General features: G+C 38.2%; 2 pseudogenes; both read left to right on the forward strand.

Moving 5' to 3' along the window:
* The first annotated feature begins 8,457 nt into the window (after positions 1-8,457).
* Positions 8,458-9,520, forward strand: LOC127213701 (leucine-rich repeat-containing protein 58-like; annotated as a pseudogene).
* Positions 9,521-23,352: 13,832 nt separating this feature from the next.
* Positions 23,353-24,921, forward strand: LOC127213700 (leucine-rich repeat-containing protein 58-like; annotated as a pseudogene).
* The last annotated feature ends 1,392 nt before the right edge of the window (positions 24,922-26,313 follow it).

Below are 26,313 nucleotides of genomic sequence, written 5' to 3' on the forward strand. Positions count from 1 at the left end.
CAACACTGTCACATTCCTGGCCTTAGCAACTATCATTAGCTCTAGTTTCAAATTTCAAAAGCCCCTTCCTTTTATCTTAAAAGCCATAACCACCTTTCTGTAGCTTCCCACATTCAGTGGTCTGAGCCAGTCCTAAACTGGTTTAAAAGCTAACAGACTGGGGTGCATGAGGTCCCCCCTTGTTCAGGTCAGCTAATTCTGTCTGTGGGTTTCTCCAGCATGGTCTTGACCTCTTTGCTCATCACACGTCCTTCACTGTAACTTGATTCCAGGAGTTCAGCTAGTGTTCTTAAGAATTTATTTATAACTGGGTTTAGGCCCTGCCCCATGTGTCTAGGCTGAAAATGTATCCCTCTATGTGGGATGGGCTCCCAAATTCCACTAGTATAGGGATAAATACTGACCATTAATTCCTTCCAGACTAATGTGGTTTGATCACGCCAGACAGCCTGAAACAGAGTACCAGGTGATCCTACATTCCAAACAGCTGGACAAAACAGCCCTACAGACTACAGCCAGGATATCTGAATCTTCTTCGAATCCCCCATGACAGCGCCCCTTACCAGCAGGAAGTAGTTTGGAAAGAACGACGCCCAAATTCCCAACTATTGTGTATAAATGTTTGTTTTCATTTAATTGGACTTTGTTATATAAAATTAAATAAAATTAAAAAAAATACTGACCATTACTAGAAGCCTCATTGACTGCCCCGTCCTCCTAAATAACACCCACATTCAGGGGGTCTGAGCCAGTCATATGCTGGTTTCAATGCTATCAGACTGGGGTACATGAGGTATCCCCCTTGTTCAGGTCAGCTGATTCGGTCTGTGGGTTTCTCCAGCCTGATATTGACGCCTTTGTTCATCATGCCTCCTTTTCTGTAACTTGATCCCAAGAGTAAGGCTAGTGTTCTTAAGGATTTATTTATAACCAAGGAACCTAAGGAGTAGTGGAGGAAAAACTATTAAACACCAAGGGAGACTCTGGCACAAGAAAGGTCAGAATAATAAGACATCACGTAGAAAATGGTAATGGATGAGAAACATACTCCAATATATAGGGCAGTATATTCTTCCTCACTTGAAAAATCATTGTTTCTAAAATAAAATTTCATATGGTAGAATATAGTTATCATGAAAAATGATTCTAAATCCTAAATGAAATTTGATTATGGAAAGACAGAATTTCTATTTTAATTAAATTATTTTCTCATACAACATATCCTGATTATGTTTCCCCCTCCCTCAACTCCTCCGAGTTTCTCCCCATCCTTTCTTCTCTGCAGACCCACTCCCTTCCTGATTCTCTTCAGAAAAGAACAGGCTTCTGAAAGATAATAACCAAACATGCCAAACGAATTTGTTCTATTTCTGAGATTCTCAATATCTGCACAGCAAGTTGAAGTTAGAGATAAAAATTCCTTGAACAATCTCCTTTATTGCAATTTCTGAAAAGGAAGTTCTCTATGGAGAACTGTCATGCCAAGATTAAATGAATGGCCAGTCTTGAGAGTCAGAAGAATTGGGGATGCAGGTAAAGAAATCATGTCCATGTCCTCAAAACAGGGCTGACAACTAAATCACGCTATTTATGTTCGATAATTTATATTCACGTTTTCTATAAGTCATAACATTTTTGTAGACAAGATTTAGAATTTCTCACCATTCATGGAAATTGTTTCAGTAAATTGATGTTGATGAATCTATTATATTGTTCTTTCTTTATGCTGTCAAGAATTTGGACGTAGAATAATGACTTGTATGGCATGGTTCAGATAAGATGTTTCCGTGATTATGTGTCACAGTCACTAGATAACGAAAGTACTTCTAAGTAGACATACTGCAGATCTCTGGACCCTTGTACTCTTCCCTCCACATTTGGAAACCACTGTTCTGTGTCTAGCATCTTCTGTCTGTGATAGAGGCATTGAAAGCCTTATCCACCAATGAACATGGGAGAACAAGTTTTTCTGTAATAGGATGTAGAATCCTTTGGGTATGTAACTAAGTGGAGAGGTATATCCATTCACGCTTTCCCAAGGTACCTGCACAATCATTTCAAAAGTGTCTCTACATGCTTTCATTTCCACCAGCAATGGATAAGGATCCCCCTTAATCTACATCCTCATCAACATGTGCTAAAATTTATTAAACATATCCATCCTGATGAGTGTAAAATGTCATCTAAGGTGGTTTTGCTATGCATATCCCTGATGGCTTCAAAGTCTACATTACAGCTATAGTCCTGAAAACAGCTTGGTATTGGCACAAAAACAGACAGGTCGACCAAGGAAATCGAATGAAAAAATCCTGATATTCGCCCACACACCTGAGAAACTCTGATTTTTGACAAAACAGCTAAAATTATACAACAGAAGGAGGAAAGCATCTTCAACAAATAGTGCTGGCACAATTGGATGATGGTGTGTAAAACACTGCAGATAGACCCACGTCTATCGCAATGCACAAAACTCAAGTCTTAATGCATTAAAGACTTCAACATAAATCCAGACATACTGAACCTCTAAGAGGAGAAAGTGGGAAGTACCCTTGAACACACTGGTGGAGGAGACCAATTCCTAACCTAACTCTAGTAGCACAGACACTGAGATTGACAATAAATGAGACCTACTCAAACTAAGAAGCTTCTGTAAGGCAAAGGAGACAGTTTAGAAGATCAAATAGCAGCCCACAAATTGATAAAGATCTTTACCAATCCTACATCTGACAGAGAGGGCTGATCTCCAAAATATACAAAGAACTGAATAAACTAGTCACCAAAACACCAAATAACCCTATTTAAAAATGGGGTACAGAACTGAAGAGAGAACTTTCAATAGAGGAAATCAAAAAGGCTGAAAGATACTTAGGAAAGTGCTCACCATCCTTATCTATCAGGGAAATGCAAATCAAAACAACTCTGAGATACCATCTTACTCCTGCCAGAATGGCAAAAATTAGAAACACCAATGACAACCTATGCAGGAGAGGATGTGAAGAAAGGGGAACGTCCCTCCACTACTGGTAGGAGTACAAACTTGTACAGACACTTTGGAGATCAATATGGCGATTCCTTAGGAAAATGAGAATCAGTGTACCAAATGACCAGGCAATCCCACTCTTAGGCATATACGCAAATGATCCACATCCATGCAACAATGACATCTGTTCAAATATGTTTGCAGCAGCACTATTTGTAATAGCAAGAACCTGGAAGCAACCTCTATACCCATGAACTGAATACTGGATAAAGAAGATGTGGTACATTTACACAGTGGAATACTGCTCTGTGGGGGAGGGGGGACAAAAACAATAGAATCTTGAAATTCCCAAGAAAATGAATGGAACTTGAAGAAACCATCCTGAATGACATAACACAGTCACAAAAAGAGGAACATAGTATGTACACACATATAAATTTAGGCATAGAGCAAGGGATCACCAGCCTATAATTCACACCGCCAGAGAAACTAGTATACAAGAAGGAATCTAACATATTCATACAAGGTATCTCACAGAAGGGGAAAGGAACAAGATCTCCTGAGCATATTGTGAATGGGGGTCAATGAGTGGAGAAGGAGCAAGGAGAAAGAGATGGGGAGGATGGGAAAGCCCATGAGATGAGGAAGATTGAGTCAGGGGAAGAATAAATGAGAGAGAGAGAGAAAGAGAGAGAGAGAGAGAGAGAGAGAGAGAGAGAGAATAAAAGAGGGAACCATTATAGATTCAAAGAGAAGACTGACTCTAAAGAAATGTCCAGAGACCTACAACACTGACCCCCCCAACAATTTGAGCAATAGTGTAAAGGCTACCATAAATGTGCCCCTGATAATGAGATTGATGACTAACTTATCTGCCATCATAGAGCCCTCATCTAGTACCTGATGGAAACAGAAGCAGACACCCTCAGCTAAACACTGAGCTGTACTGGATTCCAAATGCAGAGAGAGAGGACAAGACCAGGCTACAGAAACCCAAAGAGAAAGCTGACATGAACAAGGGGGATCTAATAGGTCCCCAGACTGTTAGCTGGGAAAGCAACATTGGGCTGACTCAGACCCCTTGAACATGGGTCTCAGTTAGAAGGCCTGGACAGTCTAAGGGACCTCTGACAGTGGAACCAGTATGTATCCCTGGGGCACAAAAGGACTTTTGGAGCACATTTCCCATGGTGGGATACTCCCTTAACCTAGAGGCAGGAGAGAGGGCCTAGTCCCTATTCCAAATGACATGACAGATGCCCCTTCTGGAAGGCATCACCCTCCCTGTGGAGTGGGGATAGTGGTAGAATGGGATGGGAGGGTGGTCAGGGGAAATGGGTGAGAGGAAGAGAAGGAGGGAAGGCAGGAGGGAGAGGGAACTGGGATCTATATGTAAAATAAGAAAAAAAATCAGGACAATTCAAGAAAGATATTTCCCAGTACCTACTGTTGAATACATTTAGCTGAGTACATCCTTTCCCTTTCAATACCAGTAACCTTCCTTAAAAGCCTACTACAGTGCTGTACCCTGTCTGCTAAACAGTTGCTAGGATGTATATCACAATCCCTTGATAGAGACATGCCTGAACTTTACTCGAAGAGGAAGAGAACAAGGAGACAGGGATTTGTCCATTCTATAATTCCTCCTCCTCCCCATTGCCCCATGGCAAACAAAGATGCAAAACCACCATAAAGTTGTTTGAAGTTGATTTGTCTTTTGCTTTGGTTTTTCAAGTCAGGTATTTGTGTGTGTGTGTGTGTGTGTGTGTGTGTGTGTGTGTGTGTGTGTGTGTGTAGCTGTGGCTGTCCTTTTATTCTCTCTGAGAATAAGGCACTCTGCAGACAAGGTTTGCCTCAAACTCTGTTTGAGATTCAATTCTTTCAAAAGTTTCATTCAGTAGGTAAATTATGCTAGATGATTTACAAGAATTGTACTTTAACAACCACCATAAGGAGCTTGAAATTGCGTACTGATTAGATGAGCCAACTGACCTATGATAAAACAAATTACTACTGGTCTAAACAAGTATCAATAAAATTAATACTAATGATGTTATGCTATAATTGTAGGTGAGTGCCTTATTCAGCCATCATCAGAGAAACTTCTTCCATCAAATGTAAAGAAATTCAGTGACCTAACAACAGGAATTACTCAACATGACAGAGGTGAGCAACTTGGAACACACAGTTCCAGATGGGTTGTCTCCACCTGACAGGGAACGTCCTTCTGGGTGCTGTGGATATATGTTCCTCTTGGTTAAATAAAATGATGATTGGCTTGTACCCAGGCAAAAGTTTAAGCAGGGCTACCAAACTAGGAGAATTTGGGAAAGAGTAAGTCAGCAAGGGCCACAAGTGAGATGCCAGGTAACCACCAAAGAGGAGCAGAACTGGGCCTTCTGCCGCAAGTCTAGACCATGGGGAAATACTTTGATTAATAGAAATGGGTCAATAATTAAGAAAGAATTAGCCAGTAAGAAGCCTGTGACATTGACCAAAGAATTTATAATTAATATAGACCTCTGTGTGTTTACTTGGGGCTAAAGTGCTGTAGAACCTCTCAGACAGAAACTCCATCTTCAAATGGCACCTCCAAAGCGGGATAAGAACTTCTTCATAAAATGGAGTCACAGTGGGCTGAGCAGTCTCACATTCTAATGCATGGCCTGCTGCAGAGATAATAAGACAGTCAGGCTTGAACACAGCAAAGCAGATTCCCACAGGAGAACACAACAGCCATGTCTCCAAGCTGCACAGCATGCTGCATGACAGATTTAGCTTTTTTTAGTCACAGACAAAACAGGTATATGGGCATTGTGCTATAAGATGCTGGATGGCAGCATTGTCCAGTGTTGAGGTGGTAAGCACAGTTCTCAGAGCTGCTGGTAAACATATTCCTGCCATGTTGGAAGCAAACTGAATGGAGCCAGTTAGCCAAAACTTCTGCTTAATTTTAGCCATGTTATTAGACAGATTAAAATCTGTGTCAGAACAAGGTAGAGACATACAGTAAAGACAGATTCCGAGGAAAATAACCTCTAAACATTGTACAGTGTGTTTAAAAATATACATAGGCTTGGAAAAGAAAAAGATAAAGAAAGTCCTTAAAAGAAATAGAGTAGCTAGGTGTGGTGACACATGGCTTTAATCCCAGTACTCAGGAGCCATGGAGCCTGGGTTACAGAATGAATTTCAGGACAGGCAAAAATATACAGTGAAACCTTGTCTCAAAAATGAAAAACAAAATTAAAAGAAATAGAGTATGAGGAAGTTACAGACTGGAAACATCTTTTCATTTACAAATGCAAAGTATAGGAGCAAATAATATCCACTACAGTTGCAAGAGAGTTGGTCAAGGTCTTTCTGCCATTCCGCAGACATCAGTAATAGATATGTTATCATGGAGAGAAAACTGTAATGTGTGTGACTTTTGTTTAGGCTTCATTTGTCTAACTCTGTGAAGCAGTTTTCCTGTACCATTCTAAAACACTTGGTGGTCTAATAAAGAGCTGAATAGCCAATAGTGAAGCAGGAAAAAGGGTAGGCAGGGCTGGTCAGCAGAGAATATAAAGAGAAGGAGAAAGAAGGAGAAGAGGAGGTGCAGTTGGAGAAGAAGAAGAGGAGAACATCAGGGACCAGCCACCCAGAAAGCCACAGGGTAAGAAGGAAAATAAGATATACAGGATTAAGAAAGATAGATGCCCAGAAGGTAAAAGTAGAAGGAATAATTTAAGTTTAAAAAAAAAAATCCTGGCTAGATTTAAACCAAGCAAAGACTTGGTCATTCGCATGTGAGAATAAGCCTCCATGTGTGATTTACTTGGGAGCTGGGTGGGGTCCCTCCTCTCAAAAGAGTCAAAAGGTCAAAATAATTTGAAACAACACAAGTTCCAATGACATCTCAACCCTACACATGGAACTACAAGTAATTAAGTAATAATGAGCGTGAAAGGAATAGTACACCAACCGGATATTCAATATCAAATGGTCAGACATTTAACATATTAATAATGTTACAAGTTACAATGGTATATTTTGGAGTATATTTGTTTATATGTAAAAAAAAGTTTGTAAAAATAATTTTAAAAAGATGTCATGACTTTGAAAAAGAGCATGGGTGAATATACAGTATTACACACATATAAATGAAATAAGGGAATATATAATTATATTATCATTTCAAAACCTGTAAGAAATATTATAAAACCAAAAATATGTTAAAGGTTATAACATATTTTACATCATATATTATTATGTTATACATAAAATATAAAAAAAAGACAGGGCACAAAATTTGGAAGAGTATTTAGCCAATACTACCTGCTTTAGCAATTACTGCTATAAAATCAAGGATGGGTAATCTAGAGAAGGGGTAGGAGTAATATGTGTGTGTGTGTGTGCGCGCGCGCCTTGCTATATTTCAGCAGGGGATACAATTATGCAGCTATGGCAATTGTTCTTTTCTCCCCACCCCACCCCACCCCTATTTCTTTTGCTTAAAAACCTTCCTGGAGCAGAGTGAGTGTCATGTTGGAAGGGAGAAGCACACATATACATATAAATAACACCTCACCCCCATTTAAGGATACCAAATAAACTCTTTGTTCCTTAGTTTGAAATTTAGTGAAACCGTGGTGCTCTGTTATTGAGACCCTATGAGAAACAGTAGACCTGTTTAGAGCTTAAGCTGGAAATGAAATATAGCAGAAATAGCAATATTATACCAATACAAATTACTGCTGCTTCTGGACTTAGCTGAGTCTCTGTTTTCAGTAGAATGTAAATCACCTCGTAATTCCAGCTGGACGAACAAAAAACACAGAGATCTGCCAATTTCTCCTCCTCGAGTTCTGGGATTGCTAGACCACGTAATTTTGACAGATGTTCTTGCTTATTCGAGAAATTAACAGTCAGTAAGCCGTTCATACATGCGATAGAAGTCTATTGCTGAATACCCATCTACACAGCTGTGAATTTTTAATTTTATGTACAAAAAAACATAGTCACTTTACTGTAACCCTAATAACACTGCAACAAACACTTTCTGACCCTCCAGTTTTGCTCTGGCCCATCTCTGATGCTATCCTCAGTCACTTCTCGAGTTTCAACTTAAATTTTGTGTAAACTGCACTGATATCCCAGGAAACGTAAAAATGTCTGTGCTGGACCCTGTGATCCTCAGACGTGCAGAGGGAAATGAAAAGCACAGCGGGCACTCCCTCCCGCCCACTCATTCCATCACACACACGAACTAATCACCTGTCAGAGATCTCAGCTACATTCTATCTATAGTACACACTGCTCCAACACATTTTTCAGTTCATAAAATATTGTTTAAAAAATTCTCATTTCTCTTACATCTCAGAGAAAGCGGTGAGCAAGCCGACAGAATGACCAGTCACTTCCTGCACAGAGCTCACTTCCAGTTCCGGGGCGCGCTACGGTGTCAGCTGGCAGCGGCTTAGGAATCTGACATGATGGCTGAGGACACAATTGGAGACTCGGAACTCAGCTGCTCCCTCCTTAGCACGCTGGCCTAGGCCCTGTAGTCAGAGCTGGAGGGAAGGGCAGAGGAGCTGCGAGGCTCGAGAATGGTGGCTGCTGCTGCCCTACAATCATCTGACTTCGCTGCCAGGGCGCTGAGCCGCAGCTCCTGCACCTCCAGCTGCAGGACTTGAGCAGGAACGTGCTCATGGTGCTGGGACACTGGCTACTGTGGCTGAGCGGCCTGAGCATGCTGATGGACAGGAGCAACAGGCTCTGCAACCCAGGCTTGGCACTGGAGACCCTGGCCCATTCCCCACTCTGTGGGGCACTCCAGGTACTCAGTCTCACAGGCAGCTGCTTCCAGGAGGGACCTGCCTAGCTGTTGCAGAGGTAGCCCTGCTGGCCCTTAACCTGGGCTGCAACTAGCTCCAGAGCATTCCCGCTGAGATGGAGAACTTTCAGAGTTTTAGCATGCTTATACCTTTGAGGAAACTTCATTAAAGAAATCCCACCAGGATTAGCAAATCTACCTCTCTCAGTTACTTCATGTTATGTAACAAAAAAAAAAAAAAAAAAAAAAAAAAAAACACAAAAATCCAAATGTGCCTCCTCAGCTTTCATGGCTGCATTACTTCCCTCACTCCTGATTCTGGACCTCCTCGACCTTATTCATCTGGAAGAGTTGAGTATTCAAGGAAACCCGTTGGTTGCCTGTTCGGTTAGTGATTTATCATGACTCTACAACTCTTTTGGAATTACCTGCAAAGACCACTAAGATCTACAAGTATTTCTGACATTCACTCTTGCTGGGAATCTGCTAAGATTCCTGAAACCCAAAGTATGGAGAGTGTATTTTGACTGCTGTGTCAGAAAAATTAAGTTGTGGCCTTCTGTGGGGGGTATCACCTCTCCCTGATGCATTATTTGTGTCCTCCAGAATACTCTTCCCCCTGCAGCTCTGCCTCACACAGCTCCATATTCCAGAGTGAATCTGACCCAGAAAATGAAGCCAGTGATGCTGAACACAGAAAACACAATGTCCTTCTTGGTTAACCTCTTTGGGTATAGAAAAATACTAAAACTAAGCAAAGGTGATATTTAAAAAAAAATAGAGCATGAAGATTATTGGGAAGCTCCTTGCTTTCATCTTGAATGTCCATGAAAGAGTTATAATGTTGTGATGGTTTTGCATTTCATGTATACAATGAAATTTCATTTGACATTTCATGTATTCAGCATAACATAGTCCAATCCCATGTTTAGGTTTTTTAGTATAACTTCTTCTGAATATCACTTCAAAATTTACCTGGTTGGTCATGGTTTTCACTTAAGTCTTTGATGAAAAGTTAGCAGCATGGTACACAAAGAGGGGCAGGTATAATCAGCCTGCAGTAGTGTCATCTGGGAGAGTTGGGTTGACTAAAGCCAGACAATTTGACAGTTGTACTGACAGAGTTGTTTTGGTTAGGCTGAAAACTGTGCCATGAATAGAATAAGCCTTCTCCTTGTGTCTCCTTGGATTTCAGCCTCTGACTAATTAACTGGTATATTTAAGACTATCACTTTTAAATGGAATATCTAAGCTTCAGCTCTTGTTTTGTGTGATTGTTATAACATTATGCATTCTAGGTGTGATGTGTTTCAGTTCATTAATCCTAGCAATGATACGGAAGCTTATTCTAAAAATGTTTTTACAGCAACCCACAAACTGACACAATGGAAAACACTTGGAAATATGCTTTAACAGAGTAAGTAAACATCTGTATAGATAAAGCCAGTGTCCTGCAGGCCTGGAAGTCTGTATGTCGAATGGGGTGGTCAGAAACTCAGTGATCTCCTGGTGCCAGCATTAAAAATAGTCACCACACCCTACTTCCATTTCAAATAAATTTAATTTTGTTAATTGCAATGATCTCTTGTAATCATGCGTTTTACATGTCTGGGAGGCTACAGTCATGATACATCAATTTGCCAAAAGACAGAATAACTAACTGTTCCTGACAGAAAAGACTAATGGCAAGTAATCTAAGAAAAGCTGCTTTATAACTTTGGACTAAAGGAGGAAAAGTAGGACATGGTGTGCACACCTACAAACCAGCACATGGGATGTAGAGATCAGGAATTCAAAGTTAGCTTAGGCATCATAGTATAGATGAACGCAGCTTGGATTATATACAAGAAAGTTGTTTCAAAGTGGGTGTGTGTTGGGGTGGAGTGGATTTTAACTCCCAAATGTGTCTCCTTTGCTTGTGTTGTATGCTAAAGCAAAACTTTGTCTGCCTTTGAGAGAAAAACTACAATTAGATAACCTGACATTTGAAGGTAGAAGTACTGATCATTATGTCCAATCACAATAGAATTATTCACAAATTTGGTTTAAGCATTGTACACTAACAATTTTGATAAAACTGGAATGAATACATTGAAATTCTGTATCCTTAAGGTGTGGGAGAAATTAATTGCACAAATTATTGTCATTGAAGTTTATTAAATTTTACTCATTGATTATGCACTGAAAATTGATGTTAAAATTATAATTTGGCATTAGAAAATATTTAACTGCCACTATTGATGATTACAGAACCAACTGTACTAGCATGAAGGCTGGTTGCTATGTACAAAAGGTAGTTTTAGACTGCATTAGGTCATGAGGTGAGCTCTTAAAGGGTTCTTAGGAAGAATTTAGTTGTATGCTGAGGACTTTTGCATGTTAGGTTTCTTGTAAATATTATGTTTATTTTCAGTAGTTTATATTAGTAGACTATAGGGTAATTCAGGGTCTTTGTGTTTTTCTGTTACATCATGAAACAAGAGAGTTTCATGACTACAGTTATGAAACGCTGCTATAGTGAGTCCCCTTACCTTTTCCTCAGAATAGGGTAGCAAGTTTGATTTTTATCTTTTGCATTTAGAAATTTTATTCCTCTGTTTAAAGAAGTGATGTTTCTACTACTATTGTATTTTCTTCATAGTAGTTATAAAGTCTTTTTTTTTCCCCAGACAATGAGCAACTTGTAAGCTGCCTACTCCATGATTGGGAAAGGCACAGACTGCGGTTGTACCCACGTCAAACTGTAAATATTGTGTAATTAGATGACTTTAGTTAAGCAACATAGAATGTTTTCATGGAAAACATTCAGAATGATGGGGCCATATTCTCCTGGATTAAATCCTGTACTTTCTTCATTGATAATTACCTTGACCTAAGTAATATAGTGAGTAGCCTTTTAGGAATTACTTGTAAATAGAGCATCTAACCATACATACCCTTTCCTAATGATCTCTTGTAATCATGCTTTTTACATTAATGGGAGGCTAAAGTCATGATCCATCTATTTGCCAAAAGATGGAATAATTTTTCTTGATAGAAAAATCTGAATGGGAAGTAATCTAAGAAAAGCTGCTTTGTAACATTGGACTAAATGAGGGAAAGTTGTACAGGGTTGTGAATACCTGCATACCAACACAAGGGAGGTAGAGGCAGAAGATCAGGAGTTCAGTGTTAGCTTTGGCATCATACATATTGCATGTGAGGCCATCCTGGACTATTTACATAAAAACTTGTCTCTAAGTGGGGTTGCGTTGGGTTGGGTTGGGTTGGATTTTAACTGTCAAATATGTCTCCTTTGCTTGTGTTGTATACTAAAACAAAACTTTCTCTGAATTTGAAAGAAAAACTACAACTCGATAGCATGACAGTTGAAGATAGTCAGAAGTAGAGCTCGTTATGTTCATTCACAGTACCATAGTTCACAATGTTGGTTTAACCATTGAACACTAACATGGAAGTAGTAATAAAACAGGAATGAAACATTAAAATTGTTGTTTCCTTGAGATGTAGGAGAAAAATAATAGCCCACATTAATGTCATTGGAGATTAACAAATATTACTAATTGATTATGAAATTAAAACTAGTATTTAAATTAATTTGGCATTGCAAAATATTTAACTCTCACTACTGATGAGTAAATAACTAATCTGTAATAGCATGAAGGTTCGTTGGTAAGTTCTAAAGCTAGTTTCAGATTGAATTTGTCGTCAAGTGACCTCTTAAAGGATGCTTTGGTAGAATCCAATTGTATGCTGAGAATATTTGCATGTTTGGTTTCTTGTAAATATTATTTTATTTTAGCAGATTATATTAGCAGACTATAGGTATTTCAGGGTTTTGTGTGCATTTGTGTTATATCATGAAACAGGAAAGTTTCATGACTGCAGTTGTGAAACGCTGCTATAGAGATCCCCTTACCTTTTTCCTCAGAATAGTGTGATAAGATCATTTTTTTATTTAGAGAGTTTATTTCTGTGTGTATAGAAGTGATGCTTCTACTATTAACATAATTTTATTGTAGTAGTTATAAAGTCTTTCCTTCTTTTTTCACCCAGTGAGCGACTATAAGCTGCATACTCCAAGATTAGGAAAGACACAGATATTTTGGGCTGTACCCAAGTGTCCAACTGTAAATACCTTGTAATTAGATGACTTTACTTAAGCAACATAGAATGTTTTCATGGAAAACATTCAGAATGTTGGGGCCGTTTTCTCCTGGATTAAATCCTGTACTTTCTTCATTGATAATTACCTTGACCGAAGTAATAAAGTGAGTAGCCTTTTAGGAATTACTTGTAAATAGAGCATCTAACCATACATACCCATTCCAGCACCCTAGAAAGGAGGTGTACTGTTTCACTTTTCTTAAATATAAATATTCTAGCCTGTGGCACATAAATGTATCCTATGGTTGTTTTTCAGCAAAGTGTTTATTGTGGCTTTTTATGCTTATAGTTATCCTATGTAAATAATGTGTGAAACCAGTCCTTTTTTTGGCAGAAATGGAGATTATATAGCTAGATAGCTAGATCTAGGGTGCTGTTCATCCTGAGCAAGCTACATTCCATGTGTAGCTTTTAGTGAAATCCTTATTGGTAGCTGTTTTACCTTTTTTATGTTATTGTTGTTTTGTTTTGTTTTGTTTTTCATTTTACCCATTTTGGCGTTATCATTTACAAGAGCTGACAATCACTACCAAATTTTTCTTCATTTTCATACTTTTCCCTTTAAAAAAAAAACTGAGTTTAGACATTAACTTGATAAGATCATCTATAAACAGGATCATCAGATTACGTCAGCAGATTATGTCAGAGAGGAAAATCGGCATTGAAGAAACTCATGGAGTTTGCCTTTGACATGGCAGGACCAGCCATTTGGACAAGAACCTTCTCTTGCCTGGGCTGCTTAACAGCATGTTGTCCAAACTGAACCAGCAGGTTACAAAGAAAAGTACCTGCTGAATTTGCCAAGGTACAGGATGATCCTTCATATTCCTGCTTGTCAAGAAGTTTTGCAGCCATTCTGGGCCTATAGCCTGAAGAGGGATGCCTCAATGTGACAGGGGAACCTGGGGTTACTTTCTAGACAGCGAGATGTCTCCGTCAATTCTAAGGTTCCTATATTATACTTCTGGAGTCTGGTGGTGTTGAAGACAGATAATTATAGTCATAGATTTCCTTAATTGTGGTAATAGGTAAGCTGCATATAAAGCTTTAAACTTACAACAGGTAGGATAGATGATAGAATCTTTAATTTTGACAAATGTTAATGAACTAAATATTGTTAACTATAGTTTTTGCTTATTACCTTTTGTAATACATAATTGGACTATGTTAAATTTAACGTCTTGGTTTTTTGTTTGTTTGTTTGTTTGTTTTGCTTTTGTTTTTCCTAACGTTGATTTACCTCTATATATTGGCAGGTTTACACTTCTAGGAATGATTTCTCTCTTATGGAGTAGGTTTTAAGTTCAGTTAGAGAGTTATTTGTTCCCACCAAAGATATCACTATTCCCTTAAGGGTACCTTGCCATGAGATCATAATTGTGATTTACAGGAATCATCACAAGTAGTATTGGTGATTGCTTCCCATCTATGGAAGCTTGCCTAACGACTTCCATTGCCATGGAAGCTATTCCTCAGGTTGAAAACTTTCAAATTAATTACACTTCAGGAGGATCTGCATCCTGCCTCTGAATGAAGTGCATAGGGCTATAATAAAATAACACATAGGCAAACTCTCTCTCTCTCTCTCTCTCTCTCTCTCTCTCTCTCTCACACGATGTTGGGAAAGAGTTTCTGAATTACAATTGAACATGAACTTATAATCATTGTATAGAAATAAGAAGGAGGCACGTTTATCATATACGTTAAACTGGAGTCAGATCTGCCTAATTTTGGTAAAAAGTGTGTTTGAAAGAGAACAGAATTCAAGCAGTAAATATATGGTATTAAGATCTATGATTCATGTTTTCTGCATATAGTGAAAGATTTGCCATCCCTATGATGTCCACATCTTCACAACCTGAAGTAATATAAAGTCCATAAATATTTTAGTCTGTGTATTTTAAGGTGACTTGTAGTTTTTGCCTACTCTTATATTAATGTAGTAGTTTGTAGTTTACATTTCAAGTTTTATCTGTTAAAATAAACTAAATATGTGTTCATTTTTGTCATTGTGTTTTTCCTCGGGTTTGATAAGTACTGGGGAAGTTGCTTTGTGGTTGTTTTTTCTTTTGTTATAGGTTTTTTAAGACAGGGTTTTTCTGTGTGTGGCTGACTGTCCTAATCTCAAGAGTGTATACAAACAGCCATACTTTGGACGACTAAAACATCCATTATAAAAGGGGCAATGAAGTTGGGAAGATAATGTGATGTGGGTACATAGGAAGAATTATAAGGTGAAATGAGTCAGGATATGATCAAGGTCTGGTGTATGTATGCATGCAAATTTCAAATAATAACTCCAATTAAAATATAAAATAATCAATAAAAATCCCACATGACACTGTGATTTCACTTCTAAGCTATCTCAGCCTCTGTGCAAGCTCTGATACCTATGGTATACATCAGGAGCTAATGAACTTTTAAGGAAACATTTGTGTTAGTCTCAAATGATATTCACATTCAGATTGCTGTGTATATAGTTCTCCACCCTTATCAATTATCAATTATAGTAGTACTAGTGGAACAAAATATTTTTCTGTGACTTCACATTTAACTGTTTAATTTACAAGGTTTCAGCTATAATTAGGTAAACGATGGTGAATTATGAAATGAAGTTAAAGTTAGCTTATCAACTTTATGATAAACAAGTTAATAACACTATAAATCTAATTAATAGTACATTAATAAAAATAAAAGACAAGTTATAATTAATAAGTTATTATCTGCATTGCATATCAAGTTATGGTATGTCTAAGCATCAAGTATGAATAATAGAGGAACCAACCAAAGCAGTAGGGACAGCTCCTGCTCCCACTGTTATATGAGTTGATTCAATGGGGGCCTAGGTCATATTCTTTGCAGAATTCCTGGGTGTTGGTTCATACTCTGAGTTCTTATGAGTCACGTTACTTGTTTCTGTGGGTTTCTTATTATGTCTCTGCGTCTTCTGCCTCCTACAGCCCTTCCTCACTTTCTTCAGCAGGATTCCCTGAGGTGGTCTAATGTTTTGCTGTGGTTCTCTGTATATGCTTCCATTAGTTACTGGATGAAGCCAGTAACTGATGACAATTGAATGTGATCACAGGAAATAGTCAGTTCAGAGTAAACATCCATTAATGTGAGGAGTCTTAGCCGGAGTTGTAGCTAACTGGGAATTGTAGATTAGTGCAAATATTCCTTCCATCAGGTTTCTACCTGATCCTGAAATCCCCCCTTTCCAGTTATCATTTTCAGTACTCTTCCCCACCAATCACCCCCCCAAACCAACCCCTCAAGTTCCAATCCCAACCTGCCCCCAAATCTTTTCTATGTCCCTGTTCCAGGAAGATCCATGTATTCCCATTGGGCCCTCCTTGTTATCTAAACTTTCTGTATATTATAAAATAGCTATCCTTGGCTTTACAGATAATATGTATGAATACATGCCATTTTTAGCATTCTGAGTTCCCTCACTTATGATTTTTTCTAGTTCTATTTGCCTTCCAAATTCCTGATGTCTTTGCTTTTAACAGTATAGTAATACTCCATTATGCAATTGCATCACATTTACTTTATCCATTTTTGTTGTTGTTGTTGAAAGCCATCTAGGTTATGTCCAGGTTCTGTCTATTATGAAAAAGCTGCTATGATCACAGTTGAGCAAGGGTCCTTATGATATGATTGAATATCTATTGGTTATAGGGCCAAGAATTGTATACAGTTTTGTCTTGAGGTAGACTGACTCCCAAATTCTGAGAAATCACCATTTTGATATCCAAAGTGGCTGCATAAGTTTGCACTCCCACCAGCAATGATGAGTGTTTCTCTTTTTCCACATCTTCTTTAGCTGAAGCTGTCATTTGAGATTTTGTTCTTAACCATTCTTCCAGGTTTAAGATGGAACTTAAAGTCATTTTCATTTGCGTTTCCTAGATAACAAAGGATGCTGAAAATGTCTTTAAGTGTATCTCTGTAATTTGGATTTCTCGTTTCATAATTTGTGGGGAACCCCAGAGCAAAGTTAGCATCTTAACAGCCATCCTTCCAATACTCTTAGATATTAACATACTGGTAATTTTCCATTCTCCTATGACTGTTCTCTTGTTAAACATACGATGCAACCTGACGCTGAAAGAGTCTCACTTTCAGACTTATTGTATAGCAAGTTATCTTATAGCAGAACACCTGCATCCTGCTCAGAAGGCATTCTGCCTCCCTCACATCCTCCCTTTGACCCATTCCCTCATTTACCCACTACTTAAACCCTGTGGTTATATTCATTAAATGAGACTTGATCAGAAAACTATCTTGTCTCCATCTCTCGAGTCTCTTGTCTCCTCATTCTCCCTTCCTCCCTCAGGGTCCTCACCGACTGAACCCGCAGGCCGGAGCAATAATTCTCTTCTTAGGTCTGTAGTTTTAAACTGTATTATTTGGATGTTGGATGTCTATCTGCTTTAGTTCTTTATATAATTTAAGGATCAGCACTATGGCAGATATACAATACTTTGTTGATGCCCGTGGGACCTGCCCATTTCTGAAGAGAAATAGAGGAGGAGTGGATTGGCAGGGCAGGGTAGAGTTGTTGGGAAGAAATAGGAAGAAGAGGGTGCAAGGTTACCTAAGGTCTGGATGTAGAGTAATTCAATAAATAAAGCAAAGTTTTTTAAAAAAAGTGTCACTTTAGGGCAAAGAGGTAGAAAAAGGTCAGTGATCACTCGAGCACCATCAAAGAAGCTTCTCCATTTAATAGAGAGAAATTTTACATAATCCCTAAAGCTAGACAATATGCGGAGCATGATAGAGGGACTTTGGAGCAGTTAGTAGGATATTGTCTACCCAGTCAATTCAAGATTCAATGATCAGAGTGATTGTGGGTGCTGTCTCATCTGGTTCTTCACCCTCCCTCTGTGTTCCAGTAAAACCAGGGAAAGTGGTTTTAGTGGACAGTTCAGGCTAATCAGGCAGGGACCTACAGACACTTGGTGGCGCTTGCCCATAACTGGTTTTTAATGCACTACTGTAATTGTCTCTTTAAAATTTACATGTATGAAAACCTTTAAAAAAAAATCTGTCTCACATGTAGTTTGCTTGTTTGTGGGAAATAATACATCACATACTATCATGTTATCTTTTGGGCAATCAAGACTTTAGAATAGGTGCACATTATTGCAGGGAAGATTTTTACCTAATATTTGTTTTATTTTTGTCTCTATTTATATCATTTTCATTCTGCCATGCAGGCACCTTCATGAACATTTGTAAAGTAGCATCTGCAGAAACAAAACATATTTATTATATTATATACCACATGACATATGTTAATGTAAACAGCAATGAGGAAGTACTGATGAATATAAGCATACGGTTGCTATGGGATATAAATGAAAACGGTATCAAAATTAAATATTAAGTTTTGCTATTTTGGAGTTTGAAAGTATTTGTCAGAGGAAGCTTACAGACTGAACACCTCTTTTGAAGTACAAATGAACAGAATAGGAAACAAATACTATTCACTATAGTTATGATATAAGTAAGAAAGTTGGTCTAGGTCTTCTTTCTGTCACTCCACATTCAATACCATATTAACAAGGTTTGCCATTCACAACACAAATGTGCTGTGGAGAATGATGTCTGTGATGTAACATTATTAAACAAAATGGGATGGTTCTGGGAATTACTAAGGAGGACAACAAAAAAATCGCAATACATTGGAAGCAGTTCAGGCACAGAGAAAGGAATCATTCAATGAGTTTAGTCAGGAACACAGGTCCTTCTGTCTATATGATTCTGTGTTTTTGAAGACAATGTTCAGAATGCTCAAATCCTGTGCCCACACTAGATTACTACACTGGCATTATCTATCTGTCATCTCATCCTGGAACATAGTCTGCTTTACATGAAACAAATTCTAAACTGTTATTTGTTCAAATCTTTAAATATTCAAATTTCTTAAGTTAACATCTTTTATTTGTAAGCACTGAAAAATTAGTGTATGAGGTAGAACATGAATAATGGAAAAGTTCTGTAGGATTAGTGATGTTCTGAGAAAGTGCAACATTTTTAAAGGTTCATACTTACTGTTTTGTTGAATTTAGCATATCTATTTAGCATTTATCATGTAGTCGTTGATACGAGTCCAACAAATGTCATCCGTTTACTAAAATAATAGTTTGATGTTATTTTGAGACAATACATTTTCAAAGATATTTCTCTTGATTACAAGGCCTCTTTAAAAATATGGTGAACCCAACAGAGAAGCTAGGAAACAAGGACGACCCTAAAAGAGACATACATGGACCCAACAGAAGAGAAAAGGGACAAGATCTGCTGAGCATAAAGGAAGCAATTGGGGTGAGGGGCAGTGAGGGGAGAGGGAATTAGGAGAAAGAGAAGTGGAAAAGAGGAGGGGAGAGGAGAACATGACTGAGCAGGAAGATTGAGTCAGGGGGAGGAAGAGAGTAGAACAAGAAAAGAAATACCATAACAGAGGGAGCCATTATAGGTTTGAAGAGAAAACTGGCACTAAGGAAATGTTCAGAGACCTACAAGGATGACCCCAACTAACAATCTGAGCAATAGTGGAGAGGCTCCCTTAAATGTCCTTCCCTGATAATGAGACTGATAACTATCATGTGTAGTGGGGGGAGGATGGGATGAGAGGTTGGTGGGGGGAATGGGAGGGAAGGAGGGGAATGAGAGGGAACTGGGATCGATATGTAAAATAAAAAATATTTGCAGACTCTATACCATTTCAGGTTGTGAAGACAATGGCTCAAGTATTAGTTATTAAATTTTTAAAGATTTGATCCCCAAAGGCCCAGTCTTTCTCATATTTAGAAAATTAGCCAAGGATAATTTGGCCATGTCCACTGAACATTATCCTAATGGGCAATAATTTTCCAAATTATCTATATTTTTAATGCTTAAGGCAGACAAGGCAATCTATACCTTTGAGAAGGACATAACTATGTGCACAGAAAAGCACTCAGTAACAAATAATATGCTCAGGTTTAATGTAAAATTTCAACACGCATGCAACATAGAAAGATATAAAATTTAACCTAATGCATATAAAATAAAATCTGATGAATTGGAGACATAGCATTTCTTTTGAAAGTAACTTTCGATTCTTTGCACTCTTATCATAATTTTCTAAGTTATAATAGCATCTTCACTGAGTGTGATTATAATGGTGTCTTCTCTAATGTACTGATACATAGGAGCATGTGATAGACTAAGTGAATATATGTCACTGAAATGGGCAAGATATTACCTCATCACCTTTGGAGTAGCAAAATTTTATATGGTCAACATCATAGGGATGACATATTTCTCAGGTACTACAAGTGCAAATATTGACACTATATACAGAAAACATGAACCATAGATTTTAATACCAGTTTTTACTGAATTAATTCAGCTCCCTCTCAAACACACCTTTTACCAAGGCTAGTTAACCCTGCCTCCATATTCAATGTATATAATAAACCTGCCAACTCATTGTCTTTATACAATGGTTCAATGTGATTATTTAATTGCAATTCATAAGCATTCTGAGCTATTGTAGTAGTGTGGGTTTTCAAACTGTGAGTAGAAATGAGTCTATCCCACTAGTGTGTGTGTGTGTGTGTGTGTGTGTGTGTGTGTGTGTGTGTTATTTTATTATAGGCTTCTGTCCTTTATTCAGAAGAAGAATGCAGATGCTCCAGACCTGTATCTAATTTGCAATCTCACTATCTGAGGAATAGCCTCCATTGTACCTAAAGTCATTATGCAAGCTTCCAAAGGTAGGAAGCACTTGCCAATCCTACTAGGTATGATTCCTTTGAACCAGAATTATGATTATTGTGGCAAAATAACCTTACGGGAATAGTGATATCAAACAACTTTGATGGTAACAAATAACTCTCTAATTGAACTTAAAACCTATTCAGTAAGACAAAAATCATGATTAGAGCTGGGAACCTGCCAAGATATTTAGTTATAGGGAGGTCAGGAATCTTGAAGAAGAGTAACGGTAATTTAATAAACACGCAATATGTCCAACATTCTAAATATCTGCTTTATACATACGCAAAATTTTAGTCCTCATCCATCACTGAGCCTGTTTCCTAAAAGGACAACTATACAATATGCATAGATGTTGAATATACTCCCAATCGACACATCTACAATACAATTCTTGAACCTAAGGCTTAGGGAGCATCGTGGAGAGGGTGATGTATAAGAGAGAGAGGATCTGGCAGACTGATACAAGATTATGTCTTCTAGTAATGTCAGAACCTAAACACATTTCAACAAAGTGAGAGTCTAAACACATCAGTAATAGATATGCTATCATGGAAAAGTGTTATAGAATATTACTGTAGTGTGTGTGGCTTTTGTTTATCCTTCATTTGTTAAACTCTGTGAAGAGGTTTTCCTGTGCCTTTCTAAAACAGCTGGTAGTCTAATATAGGGATGAATGGCCAATAGTGAAGCAAGAACAAGGATAGGCAGGGCTGGTTATCAGAGCGTATAGAGAGAAGAAGAAAGGACGAGGAGAGGTACAGTAAGAGGAGAAGAAGAGAACATCAGGGCCAGCCACCCAGCCCACACAGCCTGACACTGAGTAGGAAGGAAAGAAAGACATACAGGATTAAGAAAGATAAAGTCCAGGAGGTAAAGCTAGAAGGATTAATTTAAGTAAAGCTCATTAGAAACACACCAAGCTAAGGCTGCGCATTCATAAGTAAGAATAAACCTCCATGTGTGATTTATTTGGGAGATGGATGGTGCCCTTCTCCTCAAAAGAGTCAAAAGGCCAAAAAAGAGTAAAACTTATTTGAAAGAACACAAAATCTTATGAGGTCTCAACCCTACACATGGAACTACATGTAATTAAGTGATAATGAGAGTGAAAGGAATAATACAGCAACAGGATATTCGTTGTCAAATGGGCACCCATTCAACGTATTAAAATGTTACAAATTATATTCGTATATTTATGAGTATATATGTTTTTATGTAAAAATTTGCTTGTAAAAATAAGTAATAAAAAAGAGGCCATTACTTTGAAGGAAAGCATGTGTGAATATATAGGATGACATACATGTAAGGGTTAGTAGGAATTTCATAATTATAATTTCAAAATCTATAAGAAATATTCTAAAACAAAAATAAGTTAAAGTTACACATATTATATAAAAATAGTATGAACTATATTTATATTATCACATCCTATATATGTTATATAGAAAAGGTGGGACATAAAATTCAGAAGAGCATTCAGTTGCTACTACTTGCTTTAGGAACCTCTGCTGTCAAATCCAGGAGTGGTGATCTGGGGCAGGGGATATATCTATGTAAAGTGTGTGTTTATTGTATATATACTTATACATACATAAGTGTGTGTGTGTGTGTGTGTGTGTGTGTGCCTTGCTCTACTATATCAGGATTTATATTTTTCCACCTATGGGAATTGTTCCTTTCTTTTTTTCCCCCTCAATTCTTTAGGGTAAATTTCTAGGTGTGACATGTTGTGATGGAGGAAAACCCATAAACATATAAGTATCAGCTCACCTGCATTTTTAAGGAAACCCAACAAACTCATTTGTTCCTTAGTTTGAAATTTATTGAAACCCTGCTGGTTTGTTATTAGAACCCTATGAGGAATAAGCAGTAGACATTTTTATACCATATCATGAAAGCCAATATGTAAAGAATATCAATACTCTTTCAGTACAAATTACTGCCAACTCTGGACTTATCTGACTGTTATCAGTACAATGTAATTTACCATGTAATTTGAGCTGGTTGGCCAGCAAACACAGATCTGTCATCTCTGCTTCTCTAGTCCTGAGATTGCTAGACCACATAATTTTGACAGATTTTAATGCTCATTGGAGTGATAACACTCAGCTGTTCATAATGCAATACAAGTCTATTGCTTAATAAGCCATCTACGTAGCTCTTAATATTTTGTTTTTTGTAAAAAAAAAAAATAATCACTTTACTATGACCCAAGGAATAAGCTGCAACAAACAATTTGAAATCCTCCAGTTTCCTCTGTCCCATCTCTGCTGCTATCCTCTGAATTCACTCTCAGGAACTGAAATCTGGGGAAACAGAAAAGTGTCTGTGCTGAACCTTGTGACCCTAGGGTGGGCCGTGGAAAATGAGAAGCACAAATGCCATCTCACTCATAAATCAATCATCTCTCAAAAGATCTCACCTACATTCGATCTGTATTAAAGAATGTTCAGTTCATCAGATGATAAAAGTCCACATTTCCCTTAAATCTTAGAGAAAGTGGTGAACCGGCAGCAGAATGACCCCCTAGACCAGTCACTTCCCACACAGAGCTCACTTCCCTTTCCGGGGTGCGCCACGGAGTCAGCTGGCTGCGGCCTGGGAATCTGACATGATGGCTGAGGACACAATTGGAGACGCCCAATGCAGCTGCTCCCTTCTCAGCTTGACTGCCTAACCCTGGTGTCAGAGCTGGAGGGGAGGGCTGAGGAGCAGCGGGGATCGAGAATGGTGCTGCTGTGGCTGCTGCTGTCTTACAATCATCTGACATCTCTGCCTGCCTGCCGGGGCTCTGAGACGCAGCTCCTGCACCTCCAGCTGCAGGACTTGAGCATGAAGGCGCTCATGGCGCTGGGATCCAACCTGCTATGGCAGAACAGCCTGTCCTTTTTGATGGACAGGAACAAAAGGATTGGAAAAACAGGCTTGCTGCTGCAGGGCCTGGCCCACTCACCATTCTCTGGCACACTCCAGGAGCTCAACATCACAGGCAAGTACTTCCAGGAGGGACCTACCTAGTTGTTTGGAGGGGGAACCCTGCAGACCCTTAACCATGACAGCAAGCAGCTCCAGAGTATTCCCGGTGAGGTGTGAAACTTTCAGAGGACACTTCATTAAAGAAATCCCACCAGAATTAGCAAATCTACCTCTCTCAGTTACTTCATGTTATGCGACAGCAGATTCCAAATGTGCCCCCTCAGCTTTCAAGGCTGCATTACTTTCCCCTTCTCAATAACTTGCTGACATATCTGCCTCTAGAGCCCCTTAACCTTATTCATCTGGAGGTGAGTTTTTTCAGAAAACTACTGGCTTTTTGTCTGGTTAGTGATTTAACATATGACACCCCCCCCCCAACTCTTCCGGAATTACCTCTAAAAATCATTAAGATCCCAAAGTATTTCTGACACTGCTATCTCCATGAGAAATTAATACACTTTGGTTCAGCTAGCAATTGCCCAAACCCAAATTATGGGAGAGTGTATTTTGACAGCTGTGTCAGACAAATTAAGTTTGTGGACTTCTGTGGGTAATATCACCTCCCCCTGATGCATTATTTATCTTCTCCAGAATCCTCATCTCCCTGCAGCTCTGCCTCACACAGCTCCACATCTCACAGTGAGTCTGCCTCAGAAGATGAAGCCAGCGATGCTGCACCCAGAATGCAGAATGTTCTTCTTGGTTAACAGCTTTCAGTGTAGAAAAATACTAAAACTAATCAAAGATGATTGAAAAAGAAAATGTAGCTTAAAGATGATTGGGAAGCTTAGTGGTTCCATCTTGAATGTCCATGTAAGTGTTTCAAAGATGTGAAATGTTTTGTGTTTCATGTATCCATTCAGCATGATAGAGTCCAGTTCCCTGTTTGGATTCTTTGAGTATAATTTCTTCTGAATGGCCATTCAAAATTCAGCTGATTGGTCACATTTTTTCACATAAATCTTTAATGAAAAGCCAGCAGAATGGTACACTCGGAGGATCAGTTATAATCAGCCTGGAGTGCATTGTCACCTGGGACAATGGGTTTGACTAAAGTAAGACAGTTGTACTACCAGAATTGTTCTGGTTTGGCTGAAAACTATGTCATGAATAGAATGAACCTCCTCCATGAAACACCTCTGTGTTTCAGCCTCTTACTGAGTAACTAGTATATTAAGGACTATCACTTTTAAATTGAATGTTTGAACTCCAGCTCTTGTTTTCTTTCTTTCTTTTTTTTTGTTTGCTTTGTTTTGTGATTGTTACTAACTTTATGTATTCTAGCTGTCATTCATGTGTTTCAGTGCCTTAATCCTAGCAAGGATATGGATATGGAAGCTTATTCTAGAATTGATTTTAAAGGAACCTACCATCTGACACAATGCAAAACATTTGGACATATACATTAACAGAAGAGGTAAACAACTGTATAGGTAATGCCTGCAGTTCTGCAGGCCTGGAAGTCGTCATGTAGAATGCTCTGACCAGGAACTTAGAGATCCACCTGCCCCTACCTCCTGGTGCTGGCATTAAAGTTGTGCGCCACCCCCTACTTATATGTCATATTAACTTCATTTTGTTAACTGCAATGATCTCTTTTAATAATGCCTTTACATTTCTGGGAGGCTACAATCGTGATACATCAACTTGCCAAAATACAGAATTACTGTTCTTGATAGAAAAATCTAATGGAGAGTAATCTTAAAAATGCTGCTTTACAACTTTGGACTAAATGAGGAAAACTTGTATATGGTTGTGTATACTTCCAAACCATCACTTGTATCAGGAGTTCAAGGTTAGCCTAGGCATCATAGTAAAGTGATGGTGTCTTAAAGTAGGGGTGAATTGGGGTGGGTTGGACTTTACCTGTCAAATGTGTCTCCTTTGCTTGTGTTGTATACTAAAGAAAAACTTTCTCTGCATTTGAGAGAAAAACTAGATAACATGACAGTTGAAAGTAGTCAGAAGTAGAGCTCATTTTATCTAATCACAATAGGATAGTTCCGAGCATTGTACACTAAGTAAGAGTTTTGATAAAACATGGATGAAAACATTAAAATGCTGAATCCTAAAAATGTTGGAGAAAAACAGTAGCACAAATTATTGTCATTGGAGATTAACAAATTTTACCTATTGTTTATATAGTAAAACTAGTATTAAAACTATAATTTGGCATTAGAAAATAGTTAACTCTCACTCTCACTACTGATGATTACATAACCAACCTGTAACAGCATCAAGGCTGGTTGGTGACTACTAAAGGTAGTTTCAGATTGTATTGGGCTGGTCATCAGGTGATCTCTTAAAGGTGCTTGGGTAGAATCGAATTGCATGCTAGGTTTCTTGTATATATTATTTTTACTTTGGTAGATTATTTTAGTAGATTATATTTGTTGACTACAGGGTAATTCAGGGTCTGTGTGTGTGTGTTTGTGTTATATCATGAAACACGAGAGTTTCATGACTGCAGGCGAGACACGCTGCTATATTGAGTCCCCTTACCTTTTCCCCAGACTAATATAGTACGATAATTTTTTTGTATTTAGAAATTCTATTTTTGTAATTACAGAAGTGATGGTTCTACTACTAATGTAATTTA

Source organism: Phodopus roborovskii, unplaced genomic scaffold (genome assembly GCF_943737965.1).
Source record: "Phodopus roborovskii unplaced genomic scaffold, PHOROB, whole genome shotgun sequence".
NCBI classification, from domain to species: domain Eukaryota; kingdom Metazoa; phylum Chordata; class Mammalia; order Rodentia; family Cricetidae; genus Phodopus; species Phodopus roborovskii.